Consider the following 21779-nt stretch of genomic DNA (forward strand, 5'->3'; position numbering starts at 1 on the left):
CTGTATTTTGGAAATTTATATTCATTAAATAAAAGTTAAAAAAAAAATAAAAAAGAGTATTATGAAATTCCAAGAACAAAATTAAAACTCTATAGCTGTTCCCACATCTATTTTACTACAGAATATTTTTTGTTTTATGGGGAGAATCCATCAGAAGTAGGTTTTGGATCATACTGCTCTAGGTTAATAATATTTTCATTCCTATATAGCACATTCTAAGCTCTTAACCATGTTCATTTATTGACTAATCCTAAGTTTGAGCCCATCAACTCAGGGGCTAGGATGTTTTCTAATAGTATTTTTATTTAAGGATTGATTTATTTGTTTGAAAGGCAGAGTTACAGAGAGAAGAAGAAGAGATGGGGCGGGGGGAGATCATCCATCTGCCGGTTCACTCCCTTAATGGCTGAAATAATGGGGGCTATGCCAGGTTGAAGCCAGAGATAGGAAACTCCATCCAGGTCCCCTATACGGGTGGCAGGGGCTCATATATTTGAATCACCTTCTTCTGCTTTCTCAGGCACATAAACAGGGAGCTAGGTTGGAAGCAGAGCAGTCAGAACTCAAACTGGCACTCACATAGGATTCTGACATGACAGGTGGTGGTTTAACCCATTATGCCACAATACTGGCCCCTACTATTTTATTTAAAAGATGTGATTTGCCATGAATACTCATTGCATTTTGCATTTCACAATATTCACTAAAGTTGTCATTTACAGTTTTAATGATTTGGTAATATAAAAATGATAGATAGATGGTATCAGGTGCCACCTTAATACATGTAGTGGCCCTGTGCTGAGCACTTTCTGTGGGTGGCCAGATGCAAACTTAATCCAATAAGGCAGCAACTAATACTGTCTTCATCTCTTTAGAGGAGGAGAGCAAGACCCAGATAAACTGATGGCCCAAGGCCGCATAACTACACTGAAGCGGAGCTGAGGTTTTCTCACGCAGGCTGCCTCCAGATCCAGGGTCGGACTCCCCAGCGTGGAAAGTTACCTGTGGAGTCTTTGTCTTTGCTTCTTATCTGGACGATTTTAGAGGACCCTCTGGCCTTGCCCCATCTCCACAGTCAGTGACAGTAATCACCCTCTTCAGGGGGGATACATTCTAAGACCACCTGTGGACGTCTGAAACCACAGATAGTGTTCTTTTTGTGTACATACTTACAACTGATGAAGTTTATATTATAAGTTGCATGCAGTAAGAGATTAACAACAATAACTACTAATACAGTACAATAAAAGTTATTTAAAGCATATGAATCGTTTACTTCTGGAATTCCCACATAGTATTTTCATGATTAAAAGCGAAACCAGGGAAGAAGAAACACTTCCAATTGTTCTCATTTGCTCAGTCCTGTAGCTGTCCTTTAGAAAAAAGCCTTGCTCTGCTAATATGAATTTGTTGTGAATTCTTTTTTAAATTTTTAGAGAAAAGATGTTATGTATTTTTTTTCTGAAGGTGTCTACTGACTTTTCTTTTTTTTAAAAGATTTATTCATTTATTTGAAAGTCAGAGTTACACAAAGAGAGAAGCAGAGGCAGAGAGAGAGAGAGAGAGAGAGGTCTTCCATCCGCTGGTTCCCTCCCCAATTGGCTTCCATGGCCAGAGCTGCTGGAGCTGCGCTGATTCGAAGCCAGGAGCCAGGAGCTTATTCCTGGTCTCCCATGTGGGTACAGCGGCCCAAGGACTTGGGCCATCTTCTACTGCTTCCCCAGGCCACAGCAGAGAGCTGGATTGGAAGTGGAGCAGCTGAGACTTAAACCAGCACACAGATGGCACAACAGGCGGCAGCTTTACCCACTAAGTCACAGCGCCGGCCCCAATAATCATACTTTGCTCCCTCCCTTTCACCCTCAATCCCCCTCCTCCTTCCTTTCTTTTTTTCCTTTAATTTTTGCAAAAACATAATTTCAATTTACTTTATAATCACAGGCTCAACATACCATCATAATGTTCAACAAGTAAAAAAGCAGAAAGACCATAAGAAAGAAATTATTGTGATCTCTTTATAAGCATTGATAAATATTTTGTGTGTATCAGATAATTGTCTTACATAGATCCCCTCATCCTGGACTTCCTCAATTCCTTTGATTTATTTTATCTAAAGAAGTAGAGAGCATGGAGTAAAAGACGGTCATGGCTATTCATAATAGCCAAGAAATGAAACAGCAAGGAATTAGTTTGCTGTGCTGGATAGAGCAAAAATAATAATCACAGGGTTTGAATGTGGATTTAATATGGAAGAAAACAGGAATTGTCGAAGCTTTTGAGCATGAACGTCACCTTGGAAATACAGAAACGGAAGAAAACTAATCTAGCAATGGTGCACAGGTAGGTTGGAACCAAATTCTGAAGGTTTCTGGAATCATTTATAACTAGGATGGTGACGGCCTGGTCTGGAAGGATGGGGGAGAAAGAAAAGAGAAAAGGAACAAATGCAGGCCAAGCTTCATTAAAAAAAAATCTAAGGGAAAAAAAGAGCAGAAATAGGCAGGAACTAAGCAAATTACTCCTGAATAACCAAAGGATCAAGGAAGGAACTTAAAAATGCTCCTGAAACAAATGAAAATGGAAACACAAAATACAAAAGTCAATGGGATACAGCAAAAGCAGTACTAAGAGGGGAGTTCATAGCAACAAACACCTACATCAAAAGAGCAGAATGAACTCCAATAAACAATAAATAAACCAGGAACTAGGAACAAGAACAAGCCAGACCCAAAGTCAGTAGTAAGAAAGAAGTGATAAAAATGAGAGGAGAAATAAATGAAATAGGAACTTTGAAAATAAACAAAACAAAGAACAGGTTCTTGGAAAAGATAAACTTGGCACATCCTTAGCTAGAATAACAAGGAAAAATAACAGAAAAGACTCAGGAACAAAAAGAGGACTTGCAGAATAACTGGCTGAGCAGGAAAACGGGGGAATTAAAGGACAGCTCCAGCTGTAAGCTTAGGTAAGTGGGGAGTGGTGTCCTGAGACAGTGGGAGAGAGCCACTTTGAAGAATGAGACACGGAATTCTGTGTTTATGGTGTTAGTCTAAGGTGACAATATGACATTAAAGCAAACAAGCACATCAGACATTTACAGACAACGTACGGAATCCAAACAAGAAGACAAGAGGAATTCTCTTAAACGTTACACCGTCAGACAGACGAGGTCGGGCTGCAAAAGGAGTGACGCAGAACTGACGCGTGCTTTACTTCTTGAGTCTGAACAGCAAGTCCTGTCACCCCACCTCCACCTCCTGAAGAGGCCCCCTTCTCTTTGTCCTATTTACTCAGGTACTTTATGCCTTTTTTTTTTTTTTTTTTTTTTTTTTTTTACAGGCAGAGTGGACAGTGAGAGAGAGAGAGAGAGAGAAAGGTCTTCCTTTGCCGTTGGTTCACCCTCCAATGGCCACTGCGGCTGGCGCACTGCGGCCGGTGCACCGCGCTGATCCGAAGGCAGGAGCCAGGTACTTATCCTGGTCTCCCATGGGGTGCAGGGCCCAAGCACTTGGGCCATCCTCCACTGCACTCCCAGGCCACAGCAGAGAGCTGGCCTGGAAGGGGGGCAACCGGGACAGAATCCAGCGCCCCGACCGGGACTAGAACCTGGTGTGCTGGCGCCGCAAGGCGGAGGATTAGCCTAGTGAGCCGTGACGCCGGCCCATTTTATGCTTATTTTGCTCTAACTTTCTGCCATCTCATCTTTTTGCCCTCCTCCGTACGTTTCCTTCAGCTGTCAGGCTCACAGACCTCAGCCAGTGACTGGCCCTTTCTACAACACCATCGTGGCACAGATGCAAATCTCCCGCAAGCTTTCCTTTCCTTCCTAGCCTCCCTGGTAGTGAAATCAGGACCGTGGGCCCAGCCTTAGTGGGTGGACTGTGAGAAGCAAGGGTGTCCCTTTCACCTCAGGCAGAGTCTGTCTCCTTTCTGCTCCTCTTTAGCCCTTGCCACAAGCTCGGAGGCCAGGTGCTCCAGAGAGTCATTCCAATATGGACGCAAGCCTATGTGACTCACCTTGGACTTCACGTGAGCAAGGAATAAATCTTCACTGGGCCAAGACACTGAAGTATAGGGAGTAGTCTATTGTGACAATTAGAATTATTTACAGCAACTCACACTGAAACCTCAAGGATCTTATTATTTCATATTGAATGGGCACAGGCGCTGTGACGTAGCAGGTAAAGCCGCCACCTGCAGTATCAGCATCCTATATGGGCGCTGGTTCTAGTCCCTGCTGCTCCACTTCCGATCCTGCTCTCTGATGTGGCCTGGGAAAGCAGTAGAGGATGGCCCAAGTCCTTGGGCCCCTGCACCTGCGTGGGAGACCTGGAAGAAGCTCCTGGCTCCTGGCTTTGGTTTGGTGCAGCTCGGGCCATTGTGGCCAACTGGGGAGTGAACCAGTGGATGGAAGGCCTCTCTCTCTCTCTCTTTGCCTTTCCTTCTCTGTGTAACTCTGCCTTTCAAATAAATAAATAAATAAATCATTTTTAAAAATAATAAATGAGGGCCAACACTGTGGCTCACTTGGTTAATCCTCCACCTGCAGCGCCAGCACCCTGGGTTCTAGTCCCAGTTAGGGTGCCAGGTACTAGTCCTGGTTGCTCCTCTTCCAGTCCAGCTCTCTGCTGTGGCCTGGGAAGGCAATAGAGGGTAGCCCAAGTGCTTGGGTCCCTGCACTCGCATGGGAGACCGGGAGGAAGCACCTGGCTCCTGGCGTCAGATTGGTGCAGTGCTGGCCATAGCGGCCATTAGGAGAGTGAACCAACAGAAGGAAGACCTTTCTCTCTGTCTCTCTCTCACTGTCTATAACTCTACCTGTCAAATTAAAAAATAATAATAATAAATGAGTTGCTCAGTAGATAACTAAGACAAAGTCTTCTTTAGGGAAGAGAATCTGTACTGCTTGTATCCCAAATTTGCCCCCTCAAAATGTGTATGTTTTGTTGCCACTATTGCTCCATGAAGATTTGAAATAAATAAAACAATGTCATCCACTGGAACATAATCTAAGGCAATCAACCTAGAAAGGAGTAACACTCCTGCTCATGTAGTTATTCCTTAGCTTCTAGTAAGGCTTCACAAGATATTTATTATCACATATCCTCATATCTCTAAATGCTCTACAGTCAACACATAACCCTGCTGAATAAATTTTACCTGTAAACATTATTTTGAGGATCTCGTGTTGAACTAAATTGTAAACACACTATTATTATGCATTCACTCCCTATTATGGTCATTGAATACTTCTCAGATAAAATTCAATTAATCATGTGATAAACATCTTTAAAGAGAGTAATTATTGAGAATAAGGAATCACTTGGAAGTTTTAAGCCAAATCTGTCTTCTTGGAGTTAACCATATTTTCCTTCCCAACCCCCATAAATAGCTGAGGTTGCATAAATGATGTGCAGTATGATTAGGGTTTACTGAGCACAGGCATAAGCTATTTACAAAAATTTGGCATGAGCCGGCACCGCAGCTCACTAGGCTAATCCTCCGCCTGTGGCGCCGGCACACCGGGTTCTAGTCCCAGTCGGGGCGCTGGATTCTGTCCCGGTTGCCCCTCTTCCAGGCCAGCTCTCTGCTGTGGCCAGGGAGTGCAGTGGAGGATGGCCCAAGTGCTTGGGCCCTGCACCCCATGGGAGACCAGGAGAAGCAGCTGGCTCCTGCCTTCGGATCAGCGCGGTGCGCCGGCTGCAGCGCGCCAGCGGTGGCGGCCATTGGAGGGTGAACCAACGGCAAAGGAAGACCTTTCTCTCTGTCTCTCTCTCACTGTCCACTCTGCCTGTCAAAAAAAAAAAATGGCATGAAATATACTCTCAGCTAGTTATATATTTTCCCACACAGATCTGGGGAAAGGGCATCTGGTTCCTTGTTTTGTTTGTGCATGGGCTCTTCACTAGTCTGTGGAATTCCTAGCATATTAAAAACCAAAGTTCAAAGCTATAGGAAACAAAAAGTTCAATTCTTTCCATATTTAAGTTCAATCATAACACCACGTCCTCTAAATCAGAGTGATTGAATTGGTTTTCCAATTCTCAGACTGATTTAATAAAATCATCCTTGTAGTCTAGATGGTTGGGGAATGAACCATCCTTGAGAAGACAGCTGAAGACAACAGTCATTGTCAATGACTGCTGATATAATCTCCAAGGTCAATATGAAGAAATCTGGGATTTTGGAAGCTGGTGAGCTCAGCAAAATACAATAATTGCCTTAAATTTGGAGAAAATTTGGAGAAGCTACCAGCAAACAAGGGTTCTGATATTTAAATCATATTTTAAAGTAAAAGCTTTAGTGGCTAAAAAAAAAAAAAAAAGATCCAACAATAACAAAATGGAGCAGGGTTTGAATCTAATAGTGATAGCATAATCTCTCTTTAACTAGAGAAAGGCCATATTTATTTTTAAGGCCATATTTATTTATCTGTTTGTTTATTTGAAAGACAGAGCAACAGAAAGAGGAGAGACAGAGAGAGATCCATCTGTTGGTTCATTCCCCAAATGGCTGTAACAACCAGGGCTGCAATACAGTGAATCCAGGAGCCAAGAATTCCACCCTGGTCTCCTGGATGAGTTGCAGGGCCCAAGCACTTGGGCACCATCCACTGTCTTTCCAGGTGCATTGGCAGGAAACTGCATTGGAAACAGAGCAGTGGGAACTTAAACCAGCATTAGGCTATGGTATGCAGAAATCATAAGCAGCTAAAACACCAGCCCCAGAATTAAAGTTTTAAAATATTAACACAATGAGTAGTACAATGGGTTTTTACCCTAGTTTCCAATGGTAAAATGCTGATCTCAGAAACACCTCTCTCCTTCCATAGAGCCATCTTTTCAGCTGTGCCCTGTAACTCTTCAGAACCATATATGTACCAAGAGAAAGCCCCTTAGATCATTCATAGGGAATATGAGGAATTTGAATGAAGTCTTATTATTGGCTCAAGATAAAAATCACATGGATAATAATAGGTTGGTGAGGGTATGGATGGAATGACAAAAACTAATGTTGAGACTCAGTATGTGCCAAGCAAAATGTTAAGTACCAGGTAGATCTTAGCTCCTTGCTCCTTAAAACTAAAATAATTGTTCCCTTATTTTGGTGATCATCTGAGAATTTCAGAGGATAACTTCCTGTTTAAGTAGAGGTGATGGGATGTGAGCCAGATCCACGAAGTTCCAAAGCCTCCTTTCTCCTCAGCTTCTTGCTTTCCTGGGTACAGACGCCTAACTATGGATTCTGAACACTTGCATGCCAGTTTGCCACACCTTTCTTCCAACCACCTATGTACATACACTCACACACCAAGACTCAGCATCTAGGCAAGCCAAATCTCTAGTGCTTAAGTATTTTCTACAGTACTGTATTTCCAAGATCTCTTATTCATGTGGGAATGTGGCTTACCTCCAGGATCCTCCAATGCTGAGACCCTGCCAGAAATTCTGAACAGTGACTGGGGCTCTGCTTTCCAGCTGTGGCTCCTGTCATCACCCCCTCACCAGCACAACAGCCTTATACCTCCACCACAAGCATAAGCGGTTCTTATGGAACCGCTTTAGAGCAACAACTATTGGCTCCACCTTCCTTTAAAATTCTACCTGCTATAGTTTGAACATGACTCGATCCCCCAACACATGCAGATATTTATCTAAAAAATCTTACATGAATAGTTAATAAATTAATATTAATGGCTGATGAATTAAGGGTGGAGATTTGAACCAGTTATGGTGTCTGGGAGGTGGGTGTATTGCCAAGTTTTTACATCATTGGGAGCTTCTCCTGGAGAGGTAGTTCTCACAGAAAGGATTGGTTATGTAAACTGAGTTTGGTCCAGCTGTTCTTTCTCTGCTTTCTGGCTTCTTTGTGATGCTCTCTTTGCACGTGTTCAGCTATCCACCACCCTCAGTAGACTACTGTTGTTGGGGCCACCCAGTTATAGACTATGCACTACTGAATTTGTGAGCCAAAATAAAACTTCTGAGGCAGGCATTTGTGCTAGTGGTTAAGCCACTAGTTGAGTTGCCCACATCACATATCACAGTGCTGGGCTTTGTGTCTCAGTTCTGTTTCCAATTACAGTTTCCTGATATTGCACACTCTGGGTGGCAGCAGGTGATGGTTCAAGTACTTCAGTCTCTGCCACCCGTGTAGGAGACCCAGATTAAGTTCCCAGATCCTGCCTTCGGCCTATTTCAGCTACATTTGTAGGCATTTGGGGAGTGAATCTGTGGAGTGCCCTCTCTCTCTCTCTCTTTCTCTCTCTACCCAAACTCTGCTTCTAAGCTAACTAAATAAGTTTCTTACAAAAGAAAACAAACTAAACATTCCTTTCCAAGTAGTTCCTCTCAGATGTTGATTATAGCGATGAAAAGCTGGGTATCTTGCAGAGGTTTCCCCCCTTCTGTGTCCTGTCAGTCAAATTGGGTTCCCAGACCTTGACAACATCCAAAAATCATTCATGAGATTTAAAAGTGAACCCACAAAGGTTTTAAAGCTGCCTTTGTCAGAAAGCATCTCTGGCAGTGGGCATTGGGCACAGTGGTTAAATCACCACCTGGGATGCTCACATTTCACACAGAGTGACTGATTAAGTCACAGCTCAACTTCCAATCTAGCCTCCTACTGATGCACACCTTGGAAGGGAGCAGATGATGGCTCAAGTAGTTGGATCTCTGCTGCCCATGTGGGAGACCAGGATAGTTTCTGGTTCCTGCCTTAAGCTGGGCCCAGTCTTGGCTGTTATGAGCACTTGGGGAATGAATCTGTGAATGGAAGACCTCTCTCTGACTCTGTCTTCAAATAAAAAAAAAAAAAAAAAAAAAAAAAAAAAAAACATGAAATTAAAAGAAAAAGAAGGAAACCACCTTGGAAGCTCACATAATTCCTCTCAAGTCCACTCAGGGCCTGAGAAACCAGGTTCCCATTTAATCCTGTCTCCCTTCCACTTACTGATTTCCCCCCAACACCTCAACATTGAGCTTAGCACTTTGTCTTAACTAACCCAAGTACAGTAAAAGATCCTACCCAGGAGCAATTCTGGAAACTGTCATGTGTTTTCAGTGATGAAAAATATATAAAGCTATGGCTTATATTATGAGAAAATCTGGCATTTTTACTACTTAGGCTGATGGAAAGAATTAAGAGGAGGGCTTCGATTTGTCTGACCAATATGTGATACTTTGTAGATTGGCCCCTAAGACAGCCATCAACAATTCCTCCCATATCCCTTTTTCCAAGAAGAGAGGGAATCTATTTCCCATCTACTTAAATGTGAATTGACCTGTATATGGGATTTGACCAACAAGACACTATGGCAGTTTTGGGACGTGGCACACACCTCCTTGTTCTCCTGAAGCCCTAAGCCACAGTGCAAGAAGCATAACAAGCCTGGTGCAGGGAGAGAGAAGAAAGGGAAGAGACTCATACAGATGCTACCTGTTCCAGTCACCCCAGATGAAGCCATCTTGAACCTTCCAGTCCGAGCTGAGCTCCTACCTGTCTTCAACATGACCACCAGCTCACATCACATGGAACAGGGCAACCTCACCAAACCCTGCCAATCATGGAATGATAGCAAATGTCAAATCCATATTGCTTTGGGGCCAGCGTCGTGGTGCAGTAGGTTAATCCTCTGCCTGCAGCGCTGGCTTCCCATATGGGTGCCAGTTCTAGCCCCGGCTGCTCCTCTTCCAACCCAACTCTCTGCTGTGGCCTGGGAAAGCAGTGGCGGATGGACCAAGTCCTTGGGCCCCTGTACCCAAATGGGAAACCTGGAAGAAGCTCCAGGCTCCTGGCTTCGGATTGGTGTAGCTCCGGCCATTGCAGTCATTTGGGGAGTGAACCAATGGATGGATGACCTCTCTCTCCCTCTCTCTCTCTCTCTCTCTCCCTCTCACTGTCTGTGACTCTACCTCTCAAATAAATAAATAAAATCTTAAAAAAAATCCATATTGCTTTAAGCCATCAAGTGTTGGGGTGTTTTGTATACAGAAATATGTAACACAGACAAGTGCATACCATGTGCCTTGTGTCCTGCTAGCATTCAATATATATCTATTTCCATAAGTAATGGCAAAAACATTGTCGCCTATTGCTAAATCAAGAGTAAATACCTCTGGGGGGAGGATCTCCTGAATTCTCTAATTAACGTTCCCCTCCCCAATCCTGGGGCAGTTCAGAGCAGTGGGTGAGATACAAGCCAAGTACTTCCAAACCAGTTATTTGCCTTCAAATATTCATAGAAATTCCCACAATAGCCTGGCAGGCCTTAGGTTTGGCAGTGACTCTAGCTGGTATTTAACATTCCTAATTCTAAACATCATGGATCAGACTCTAGATTTCAATAAAAAGGGCAAATGTTTCCTGAGAAGTTGTTGTGAAAAGAAACCTTCGAGCAGGAGAATTACATTTATTTTCAGAGAAAACAACCAATGCCCATGTTTTTTAGTATTTTTTCATGTGTAGAAGGTCTTTATTAAAAGGTATATTTACTCTATTTTGAAGTAGCAAAAGGCCCAAAGTAGGAGCTCGAAGGAGGCCTTGAAAAAATTCTTTTGGGCTCTCAGGAAGCTTTTGCATAAATTGCTAAGTCACTACTCAGGATATGATGGTTTGATGGCCCAGGGAGTCCCTACAGGTAGACAGCTGTTAACTGTCCCTGATCTCCTCCAGCTCCTGGAAGTCAACCGAAGATGAAGCTGTTTGCAGCTGCAGTTGGCAGAGCTGCCATCTGCTAGGCTCCCTGGAACTGTTAGCCAAGGACTCTGTGTCTAACAGCTTCACAGCAGAGCAGGCAGTTTTCTGTAGGGAGTTGGCTTGAAGGTCACCTCTTTCCATCTCCAGAAGGCACTTCCAGAAGGAAGCACATGGCAGCCCTGACCTTTTGCAGTCTATCTCAGCTACTGTACTGAAACTGCTCCAAGGACAGGGGAGGAAATACAGAACACAGGAGATTTTCCCCAGCAGTGTTATCTTTGGCACTTTGACAGTGTAGCCATTCACCCCACCTGAAACCCCGTCTTTCCTGAAGTTTATCCATTCTGTGTCCTTCTCTTTGGTCTCCTCCCTTTGGGCTGCCACACTCCCTTCTCCAGCCCTGGAACAACATGGCCCCATGGGCCTGAGTCCTGTACTCTCTACTTTGCTTCTTCTGGCTTCTCCTTGCTTTGAGGTATACATTTCATCCCTCTCCACTCCAGCTATACCCCAAGCAAACATACCCCTATTTCAGTCCCACATCTCCAACTTCCAACTGGATGCCTCCTACTCGAGTTTTTATATTTTCCAAACCAGGATTTCTCAAGCAAAATCCATTATATTTCTACCCAAATGATGGCCAACTCCAAACTTTCTTACCTACTGATTCAAGTTTTTGAGTTCTGACTGTTGACATCCTGAAAGTTATTGACCTGTTCTCCTCTCAAACCCAATATTACAACTGTAAACTAAGAATTTCACCATCTAAAACAGGACACCTGTGGCAGTTTCCTAGTTTTTTTTTCCCCTGTTCCTGTTATTTTGGCCTTCAAAGCTACCTTATAAACTTCCAGAAGAATGTCTCCAACACAATTCTTATTTTGCTATTTTTCTCCTCTGTTCAGTATAAGTACCTTCATATAGGCATAAAAGGCCTTTTATAACACAGGCCCTATCTGTCTGTTGGGCTTTGTCTGCAACCCATGTGTTGTTTTTATACACGCCTATAGATATGCAGACTGAACCACAGTGTTGAGCAATCCCAGAGGTCACTGTATATGAGAATGCTGGTTCACAACGTTGCACAATACAGAGAACCTGGCCAGAATAAGCCACACATACTTCCCCCTCCAGACCTTTGCCTCTTCCATGTATTTGCCTACTCGTATCCTCTTCCTTTTTATGCCTTCTTACCTTCACTTTCCCTTTAACTTCCCAAACTCTAACCTTTTCAAACTCTAATCCTTTCCTCTGGGAAGAGAGCTTCCACGGGCTCCTGTCTTTACCCAGAGTTCTGGAGCAATTTATTGCTTACATCATTCTTTGGGCACTTTCCCTCCACCAAGTACTTGCTTTTGTTTGTTTGTTTGTTTTTTATTTGTTTGGTTTTTTGACAGGCAGAGTGGACAGTGAGAGAGAGAGACAGAGAGAAAGGTCTTCCTTTGCCGTTGGTTCACCCTCCAATGCCGACGCGGCCGGCGCGCTGCGGCCAGTGCACCGCGCTGATCCGATGGCAGGAGCCAGCTGCTTCTCCTGGTCTCCCATGGGGTGCAGGGCCCAAGCACTTGGGCCATCCTCCACTGCACTCCCTGGCCACAGCAGAGAGCTGGCCTGGAAGAGGGGCAACCGGGACAGAATCCGGTGCCCCGACTGGGACTAGAACCCGGTGTGCCGGCACCGCAAGGCGGAGGATTAGCCTAGTGAGCCGCGGCGCCGGCCCTCCACCAAGTACTTGTATTATGAATTTGGTCATCCTTCATGTCTATAAACTATTTCTGGGTTGAGAATGGAGTTTCCTAGATTGCAAGAACTGCCCCTGAAATTATGTGTACCTTCAGTGTTCCTTGATAGTGATGCTTATGATAACAGTTTCAGATGGTTTTCTCATACACAGATCATGGCTCTAACTAAGAAACTGTTGTTGTTGTTTGTATATTTGGGCAGAAAGATTTGACGAAAGAGAATGAATAGCTCTATACCTCCAATATGCCACCTCTTGATATCTTATATCCCCCCCCCGAAAATGATTCACATCAATCATGATGCAAATGTTAATATTAGCCAGCCAGTTGAGGGCTGGACTTACCTTATGGAAAATACTGCTTATGGCATATGGTGCTGCTGGCCAGCTCCGTGTTGAAATTCTCTCCTCCCTTGGCACCGGCCCTGCATGCCCCTGACTTCCTCTCCAGCCCTCCGCTCCAGCTCCTCACCTGGAAATCTTGCTCTTGCCCTTTCCCCTTAGGCCTTTCCTTTTGGCCCTCTTCTTCCCTCACTCCACTGTCCAGCAGGATGATTCCCAAGCCTGTCTCCAGAATTACCCCTTTCCCGAGCGCCAGATACGTTTTCTTCTGCCAGCTGGAGACCTCCTTTGAATATTCTGCAGGCACTTCAAGCTCAGTGCCATCTACTTTCCCCTTTTTGTTCCCATCTCTCTCGGTTAACAGCGCTGCCGTCCGCTCAGGCTCAGAGCTCAGGGTCATCTTTGACTCCTTCCTATTTCTTCCTGTCAACACGCATCTTCATAGTGTTTAAGTAGTTTTTCTGCTTCCAAATCCTGCCACATGTCTTGATTCAGGTCCTTTCTATTGTTTAGGATAATTAACATTAGCTATATAGCTGTAAAATTTGGAAATCTTAGTGACTTAAAACTGCAAAGGCTTGTTATATGGACTCTGATAGCTGGTAGAGGGTGAAGCATCTCTGGAGTGGCTCCCTGGAGGAACTCAGTTATAACAACTCTGCTGTCTCAACATATGCCCCTGTGATTGCTGATGGATGAAAGCAAAGAAAGGGAATGGAACAGGGGCAGACCATTCCTCTACTTCAGGTGGAATGTGACGTAGTTAGAAAGGTAGGCATAGCAGACCATTGGCTAGAATGAGCCACATGATCTAAGCTCACTCCAAAAAATACTGGGAAATACAGACACATGGAATGTATGATAGACACTAAGTATTAACTAGGCTCCTTTCCATTCTCACCTGGGCTAATACTCCTTCTACTAGTTTCCCTAATATCAGCTCTCTGTTTCATCAAGCCTATATACTTACATCATGGAGTTTCTATTTGTTATTAGTTCCCTCTTGTACGACTTGAAACTGATCATGTTATTCCTTATTCAGAAGCCATTAATGAGCTTCCACAGTTTATGGACTAAAAGCTATAGTCTTGTAAAATCTGTCCTCAATTTACTTAGACTTCTGTATCAACAAACTCTTAGCTAGAACTGAACATCCAGTTTATTTGCTCAGTTTCATGTCTTACAGCATATAGTACCCTCTTCCTGGAATATGTAGAAAATATAATTTGAATGTTTTGACTTCACTCTGAATTGTTTTGTTAATGTAAACATTGAATGTAGATCCATACAGAAACAAATAGGAGTAAATAAACCCAATTCTTAGTTTCCCTTATCAATGGAATACAACCTAGGGCTTAGTTTACTTCTTCCTTAAATTAAGAATGTGACCACAATTGGCTGTAATTCTAATTCTATGTGTATGCTAATCCCTCAAAAAGCCGTGGTGAATGATGCTGCTTTTCTGAAGACAGATTCCAGATCCCTAATGAGACTATTAGAGGAAAATTTGAAGATACTTAACAGCTGATGAATTTCATATAAGAAGCGGAGTATTTCCTTTTTGGTCCAATCCATGACCACACTAGCCGGCTTTGTCTGCCAGGAATTACCCCTGGGATCAGGTTTATATCTGGTTGTAAGGGAAGATGAGATCTTCGCTGCTGACAGCCTAAGCCACTTTGAGCTAAGATTATTTGAACACAAAATAAGGAAAGTTCCCTTGGGAAGCCAAGCTGCTTTAGCAACAAACCAAGGAATTAGTGGGAAGGCAGTGTAGCCTAGTGGAAGAAGCCAATGGGTCTGAAGACAGTCAAATCCAGGGTCAAATCTACTAAGAAGGTTTGTGAGCTCTGGGGGTTACTTAATTCCTCTAAACCTTAGATAGATTCCTCATGTACATCTAATCCAGGAATCCCGTGGTGAGGGCAAGAAACAAAAAAATATGTCACAGATTAACTTTTTGAAGTGTTAATTATAATTTTCTCTCTGCACCTCCTCTCATGCATTTATCCATATACTCACACAGAATCTAATCTTTGGATTTCCTTAAGGAAAATGGTTTTCATTGCATGAAGAATTCTTTGTCTCAGTGGAAACACATCTCCTATCCTGTTTCATTGCCAAAATTCCCACAGAAGCCGTCACTGCAGAAAACAGAGGAACACTGAGGATAGGGAGAATGAAAGAGAAATTCATGGATTTCTTTGTGGCAGTGCCCTGGAGAGGCAATAAGACTTCAGAGGGTACCCAAAACAAGGTTGTGCAAAAGACAAAAGGGCTCTCAGCCTCCCAAACATTCCTGGGCCTGGGTCATATTGCTGAAAGTCCAAATCTACAGGAACTGGAGGTCTCAAGAGCATGAATGCAGCCTGAAGACTAAGGGCTGGAGGTGTCTTCAAACAGAGGATAATCGTAGGAAGGATGGGATGAATTTCCCCACCATGCAGGTAGGATGACAGTCGAAATCTAATTGCAATTTTTTAAAGGCCCAGAAATTCAATGCTTCTTGCCCTCTATGTTTTGGATGGTAAGATTTATGTGCTACCTGTGTGTTATAGACTGAACGTTTCTGTCCTGCCCCGACCACCAAATTTATATGCAGAAGTCCCTCCACCCTAGTGTGATAGTGTTTGGGGTGGGGTCTTTTGCAGCCAATTATATTTGGATGAGGTCATGAAAGCAGTCTCAATGACAGAATTAGTGTCCTTATGAGAAGAAGAAGACAACCCAGAGCTTCCTTTCTCTGCCATACAAGGACACAACACGAAGGCAGTTGTCTGCATGCCAGGAAGCCCTCCCCAAGAACCGAACCTGCTAGCACTTTGCTATTAGACTTCCTACCTTCTATAACTGTGAGAAATCAATGTCTGTTTAGGACATCAAGTCTATATTTTGTATTTTGTCACAACAACCCAAGATGATCAAGATTCAGTGTAAGGTCCTCGTACTTGATAAGCGGATGATCAGTAGATATTAATACTTCTCTTCCTCTCCATCACCTTTCTTCTGCTGTGAACATACCAATCAGTGCTCAGGTGGGTCTGTATCTACTACTACAGCCACACAAACCTATTCCATAGGAATTAAAGTCATTTATCATGGACAAAATCTTTCTATCAAAACCACATGGAAAGCTTATGATGTGAAATTTCTAAAACTGAACACTAAGTCACAAATCTCAGAAAAATAAAATGGTAAAAATGTATAATCATGCCCAGGTTCATCTTTTCAGAAGATTTAGCATGATTCTTGGGAGTAGGCTGACTTGAGTCTCAGTTTACTTACCTAGGTATTTTGTCCAAGGTTCATCTTCAAGATAGTTTCATGAAGGCGAGAGGACATTTCCTGTTTGTTGGGGAAAGGAGAAAAAGGGAAACAGGAGGCCCCACTCCACCATCACCAGGGCAGCCATTAACCCCACCCTCACCTCCTCTCCTCCTGCCATGGGTCACCTGTGTCCTTGGATTTGTTCCAACAACCTGTTGAAAACATGGTGGATTACTGTGAAGTTCTAGGTGTACAAAGACAGACCTCACAGGAACTGGCACTGAAGTGGCACCCAGATAAAAATCCCAAGAATAAAGAAGCAGAAAGAAAAATCAGACAAGTAGCTGAGATGGATGGGGTGTAATCTGATGTCGAAAAAAAAGGGGGGAACATCCATAGCAAATATGGCAAAGAATTAAAAGGTGGAGGAGGAGGTGGAAACCATTTTGGCCATCCATTTGAGCTTGACTTCACACTCAGTGACCCAGAGGATGTCTTCAGGGAATTTTTGGTGGAAGGGATCCATTTTCATTCCACTTCTTTGAAGACCTATTTGAGGGCTTTTGGGGGAACTGAAGGGCTCATTTTTCTCTGCCTTCAGTGGAGTTCCTTTTGAGGTAGATTTTCTCTTTTGATACAGGATTTACCTCATTTGGTTCCTTGAGTTGCAGAGGCCTCACCTCATTCTCTTCCACGTTATTTGGTGGATAGGCAACTTCAAATCTATATCAGCTTCTACTAAAATAGTTAATGGCAGAAAAATCACTACATGTGGAACTGTCGAGAATGGTCAAGAAAGAGTAGAAGTCAAAGAAAATGCTAAGGAGCAACCACTACACTTGGATAACAAGTAATTCAATTTAACAGAAATGTTAAATTCTACAAGCACCATTTTAGGATTAACAGGAACAACTTTTTGAAGATTCCAAATGAATTTGACTTTCAGTACAATTGTACTAAATCTAAAGTATTTATAAACAGCTCATGGAGCATTTATTTGTCATAGACTTGAGTTTATTGATGGGACCACATAATAGGACGATTATTTTTTGTCTTTAAAATTGTTGTAAATCTCTGTATGCACTTTGCTTTTTTATTAAACACAATCCAAGGTGGGGAGTGACTCTTCAGTAGTGGTAGGACAAGATTGTACAGTAACACTAGCCATGGATCTGCTTTTCCATTGTGTTTGAAATATGAGCCAAATAGTGTCAGCCTGCAGCAAAGTTAACATTGCCAGGATGAATCGGCTACAGAAATAATTTTAGTTTTTTCAGTATTTGGTAGTGAAAGTTATTAGTGTATTAATGGTAATACATTTCTAGTTTCATATAAATTAAGAATGTTTTCTAGTTGTGTACAAAAGCTGGTAATTTAGTAAGCTTTGACAATTGTTTAAACATGTAATGTCATGCTTAGCTTTAAAAAAGTAAAGATGGGTAAAATGGGTCTTTTGTCATTTGCATTTATTTATTCATTTATTTATTTATTAAGAATTATTTTACTTATTTGAAAGACAGAGTTACAGAGAGGTAGAGCCAGAGAGAGAGGTCTTCCATTCTGCTAGTGCAGTCCCCAAATGACCGCAACAGCCAGAGCTGAGCTGATCCAAATCCAGGAGCCTCTTCCAGGTCTCCCACATGGGTGCAGGGGCCCAAGAACTTGGGTTATCCTCTATTGCTTTTCCAGACCACAGCAGAGAGCTGGATCCGAAGTGAAGCGGCCTAGACTTGAACCAGTGCCCTTATGGGATGCCGGCTCTGCAGGCTGGGGTCTTAACACACTGCGCCACAGCTCTGACCTCATCATTTGTTTTTAAAAGGAAAATAAATGCCAATGTGTTTAGTGCCAAAAAAAAAGGAGATGAGTAGAATGACTACCAAACTGTCACCATTTGCACTATCCCTTTTAGTTCTAGATCAGAGCTTGAAAAATCACAGCTCATAGGCCAAATCTAGCCCAGGGACAGGTTTGTAAATAAAGATCATTGGAACCCAGCTCTGCTCATTTGTTCAACTATTGTCTATGGCCACTTTTGAAGTACAACCAAGGAGCTGAGTGGTTGCCACAGAGGCTTTATGGTCTAGAAAACCAAACATGCTTACTATCTGGCTCTTTCCTGCCAAAATTGGTTGACTCCTGTTCTAGATTCCCAATGTGGATAGGACTGGTCACACAGATGGAACAAGGTGGACCCAGCAACTGTGGAGGAACATCATGGTTTGTCATTTTTGAAGAAGGGTATTTTTCAGTATAGGAGGACTGTAGTAAGATTCTTCTACATTCCTTCCTATAACACTCACCTCTGGACTCTACCCAGCTAAGCTCATTCCTCTGGAATCATATTTTCTTCCTCAATCCAACAAACTTCATCTAAGTACACACTGCAGCCGGGTCCCTTTAGGTGCAGTTGATAACAGAGATCCATAAGCATCATACTGACCTGGTCCTCAAGGAGCTTACAGTGTAAGGTCAGGGGTAAGCATCAATGAGAAAACAACATGTGTGTTGCATACGGACACTAGACTACATGATTGCAGGACCCTTGATTGCAGGACCCTATCAGCCTGGAAGGCCTAGGTTTCTTTGTCTCTCATATTACAATAGAGAGTACCCTTAGAGTAGATAGCTCCTCAACATGAGCTCCCAATTCTCTGCTAACAGAGATGATAATAAGAGAAGGTAGTTCTCCAATTTCTCTGCCCAGTGTTCTTTCCCATATATTTCTTTTACTGTGAATAAATCAACAGAGGCTCAATTAACAGTTGGAGTATATGGAAAATGCATGAGGATCCACCTGTATGGCCAAAAGGTCTTCCACTTTAGACAGATCTATTTCACACCACACCTGTTATTCTAGCATAACCCTCTTTGACTTCTCAAAGAGTTCTGGCTTGACGTTAAATTATATGGTACTTTTACCTGTAACCAAACTCAGCCTAGCCAAGGAGTTTTTGGTGTACAGTGTAGGCATTATACAGCAGGAATCTGAAATTTTCTCCTTATCAATTCAGCATTTCATTAGGTTATTCTTCAGCACCAAATTTACCACTTGAAATTTTTTTCTTTCTGAAAGAACATTGAGCTCTACTTGCTTCATTGATTATACAGGTTAATGGCAAAATAAATCCAAAAATTTCTAGACTGGTTCCTGGCATACAGTAGAGATCAGATAAATTTCAAGAACATAAGACCTTTTAATGTTGTTAATTGACAGAATAAAGACCTGGGAAAAACAGATATTATATTAAGAGATGTAGTTAATAAATTCCCCTTAGGGTAATTTTGCTTGATCTTTTAAGTGCTGTCTACTCCCTGGAACTCTTGCACATCAGTTATTTAGGAGTTGTCTTATTTTACTGGCTTACTTATTTCTCATCTTTTTCTATTGGGAGAGCTTGAACTTTTAGTTTACTGCAATATTACCAGGACTTAATATAATATTTCAGTCATGGTTCTCTATAAAATATTTATTGCCTATTGATGAGTTCCTAAGATATAAAGTACAATAATATCTCAAAATATTCCAGAAAAAAATTATGATCATTGCTTTAACATTTTTCTTCAATTCTTTTTTTTGCCCACAGTTCAGTTTCCCTTATAAAGGCCCTGTTCGCAACTTCACTATTTGAAGAGAGCAGTTGAATCATGATCTGAATCAGCCAGAAACCATATACTTTACACCCAGGAGAAGAATCACACCTAATTCTCTCTTTGAAGGACAGATAGTACCAATCATGTTATCCCTGGTTATTAAGTGGACAGGATGGCACAAAGAACTCAATGTTAAAACTTTGAATTATAGCTACTTGGCCTGCTCCTAATGTCTACCACCCAAGGACCACATACTTTTCAAATAAGAATCATTTAGGAGACAGGTTACTGTCTGGGCATTAATCAAGGTCCTTTCATAGTACTGAGTGTGAGACATGGAATGTCTCCTATGAGAAAGTTCTTAGGGAAAAACCGGAAGCCAACATATGTCCTCCCCTGAAGAAGAAACAGTCAGAACAAGTCATTTATCAGAGGGATCCTATACAGAATTGGCACATGTTCTACTGAAAATCATACAACACAGAGAAAGGATCCACTTCCAGAATGCATTTTCTTAACCAGAAACAGCTGCTGATGGAAGAGAACTGGTTCACCCATTGATGAGTAGGTGGTCAAAGTTAAAGAGAAATTTCGCAGAAGTGCAGAACACATGGAAAGAGAATGAGAACTGATACAGAGAATGTCATCTGCATAGAGGTAATTTTCAGAGACCCACAAAACCAAACTGGACAAGGAAGGAAAGAACACCTTTTGTGTAAGAGTCTGTAGAGAACTGTAAAATAACCATGGATTTAAAGGATGTGCTAAAACAGAAAAGACTCAAGTGAGGATATTCTCTATACTGACTGGGTCAGCAAAAACAAAAACAAACAAACGAGAAACAGGCTTGAAGTGCATGATTCCTTCTGGGTTCATAGTGTGTTTGTTGTTACCCTCAGTCAAAAAGTTAGAGACAGGCCTGCGCCGTGGCTCAATAAGCTAATCCTCTACCTGCGGCACCAGCACACCGGGTTCTAGTCCCAGTCGGGGCGTCGGATTCTGTCCCGGTTGCCCCTCTTCTAGGCCAGCTCTCTGCTGTGGCCCAGGAGTGCAGTGGAGGATGGCCCAGGTGCTTGGGCCCTGCGCCCGCATGGGAGCCCAGAAGCACCTGGCTCCGGGCTTCGGATCAGCAGTGCGCCGGCCGCAGCCATTGAGGGGTGAACCAACGGAAAAAGGAAGACCTTTCTCTCTGTCTCTCTCTCTCACTGTCCACTCTGCCTGTAAAACCAAAAAAAAAAAAAAAAAAAAAAAAAAAAAAAAAAAAAAGAGAGACATTTGTTGAATCAAAGAACAAAAAGTGAACAACGTGCCTACTCTTCAAAGGTCACAGATTTCATTCTAGTTATACCCATTAGGCCTAAGTGTAAGAGTAATGAGAAAAAATTCATGCTTCAACAAGTTAGCATTGTCTGTCTTTCAGCCACATAAAAGAGGCTTACGACGGGAACAGGAAGAATCCTGGACTGGTATGGCAACTGTGCCCCACCGAGTCCTCAGGGATCCAGGATCCTTACAGCTCACCCTTCTGCCATCCGTAGGGTGTCCTGTTGGAAACTGAAGCTGTAGGGATTGGAGTCCCTAGCTTGCTCAATGCCGGTTCCGCTTCTGTACTCTGGCTGCTTGCTTGCCTGCTATGCTCCCCTGGAATTTATGACCTCCTGCCCCCCACCAGCTCCTCTGGGATTTATGGCCCGATGCTTCCGGCCAGTTCTTCCCCGTGCCATCTCCTTTGTGTGGCCTTTCCACCACATAACGTATATAGCCTTTACGTTTAAATGAACCAATGAACATGTTAGGTCCCCATACCTTGCCATATAGAGAGTGAGAAGGTAACCTACGTAGGAGATGACCTGCACCCTTGTAATTATGAGGCTATAAAAACCTCTCTTATGCAAACTAGAGGGTCTTTTGCCTGTGCACTGCTAAAGGGATGTGTGCGGGTAGGGAGTCCCAGCCGGCCTGGTAACAAAGAAACCTCTGCTTTTGCATCCGCAACTGTGCCTTGTGCATTGATTGGGAAATTTGGACTCTACAAAGCCACATTTCTAGCAGGGGAATTAGAAAAAGAATAAAAAGGGTCACTGAGGAAATCAGCTCTAGGTCACAGTTCTGTGTGGGATTTTTCGTTTGCAAA

General features: G+C 42.8%; 1 pseudogene; it reads left to right on the forward strand.

The window, feature by feature from the left end:
• The first annotated feature begins 16274 nt into the window (after positions 1-16274).
• Positions 16275-16905, forward strand: LOC100344993 (dnaJ homolog subfamily B member 6-like; annotated as a pseudogene).
• The last annotated feature ends 4874 nt before the right edge of the window (positions 16906-21779 follow it).

Source organism: Oryctolagus cuniculus, chromosome 16 (genome assembly GCF_964237555.1).
Source record: "Oryctolagus cuniculus chromosome 16, mOryCun1.1, whole genome shotgun sequence".
Classification (NCBI taxonomy): Eukaryota; Metazoa; Chordata; class Mammalia; order Lagomorpha; family Leporidae; genus Oryctolagus; species Oryctolagus cuniculus.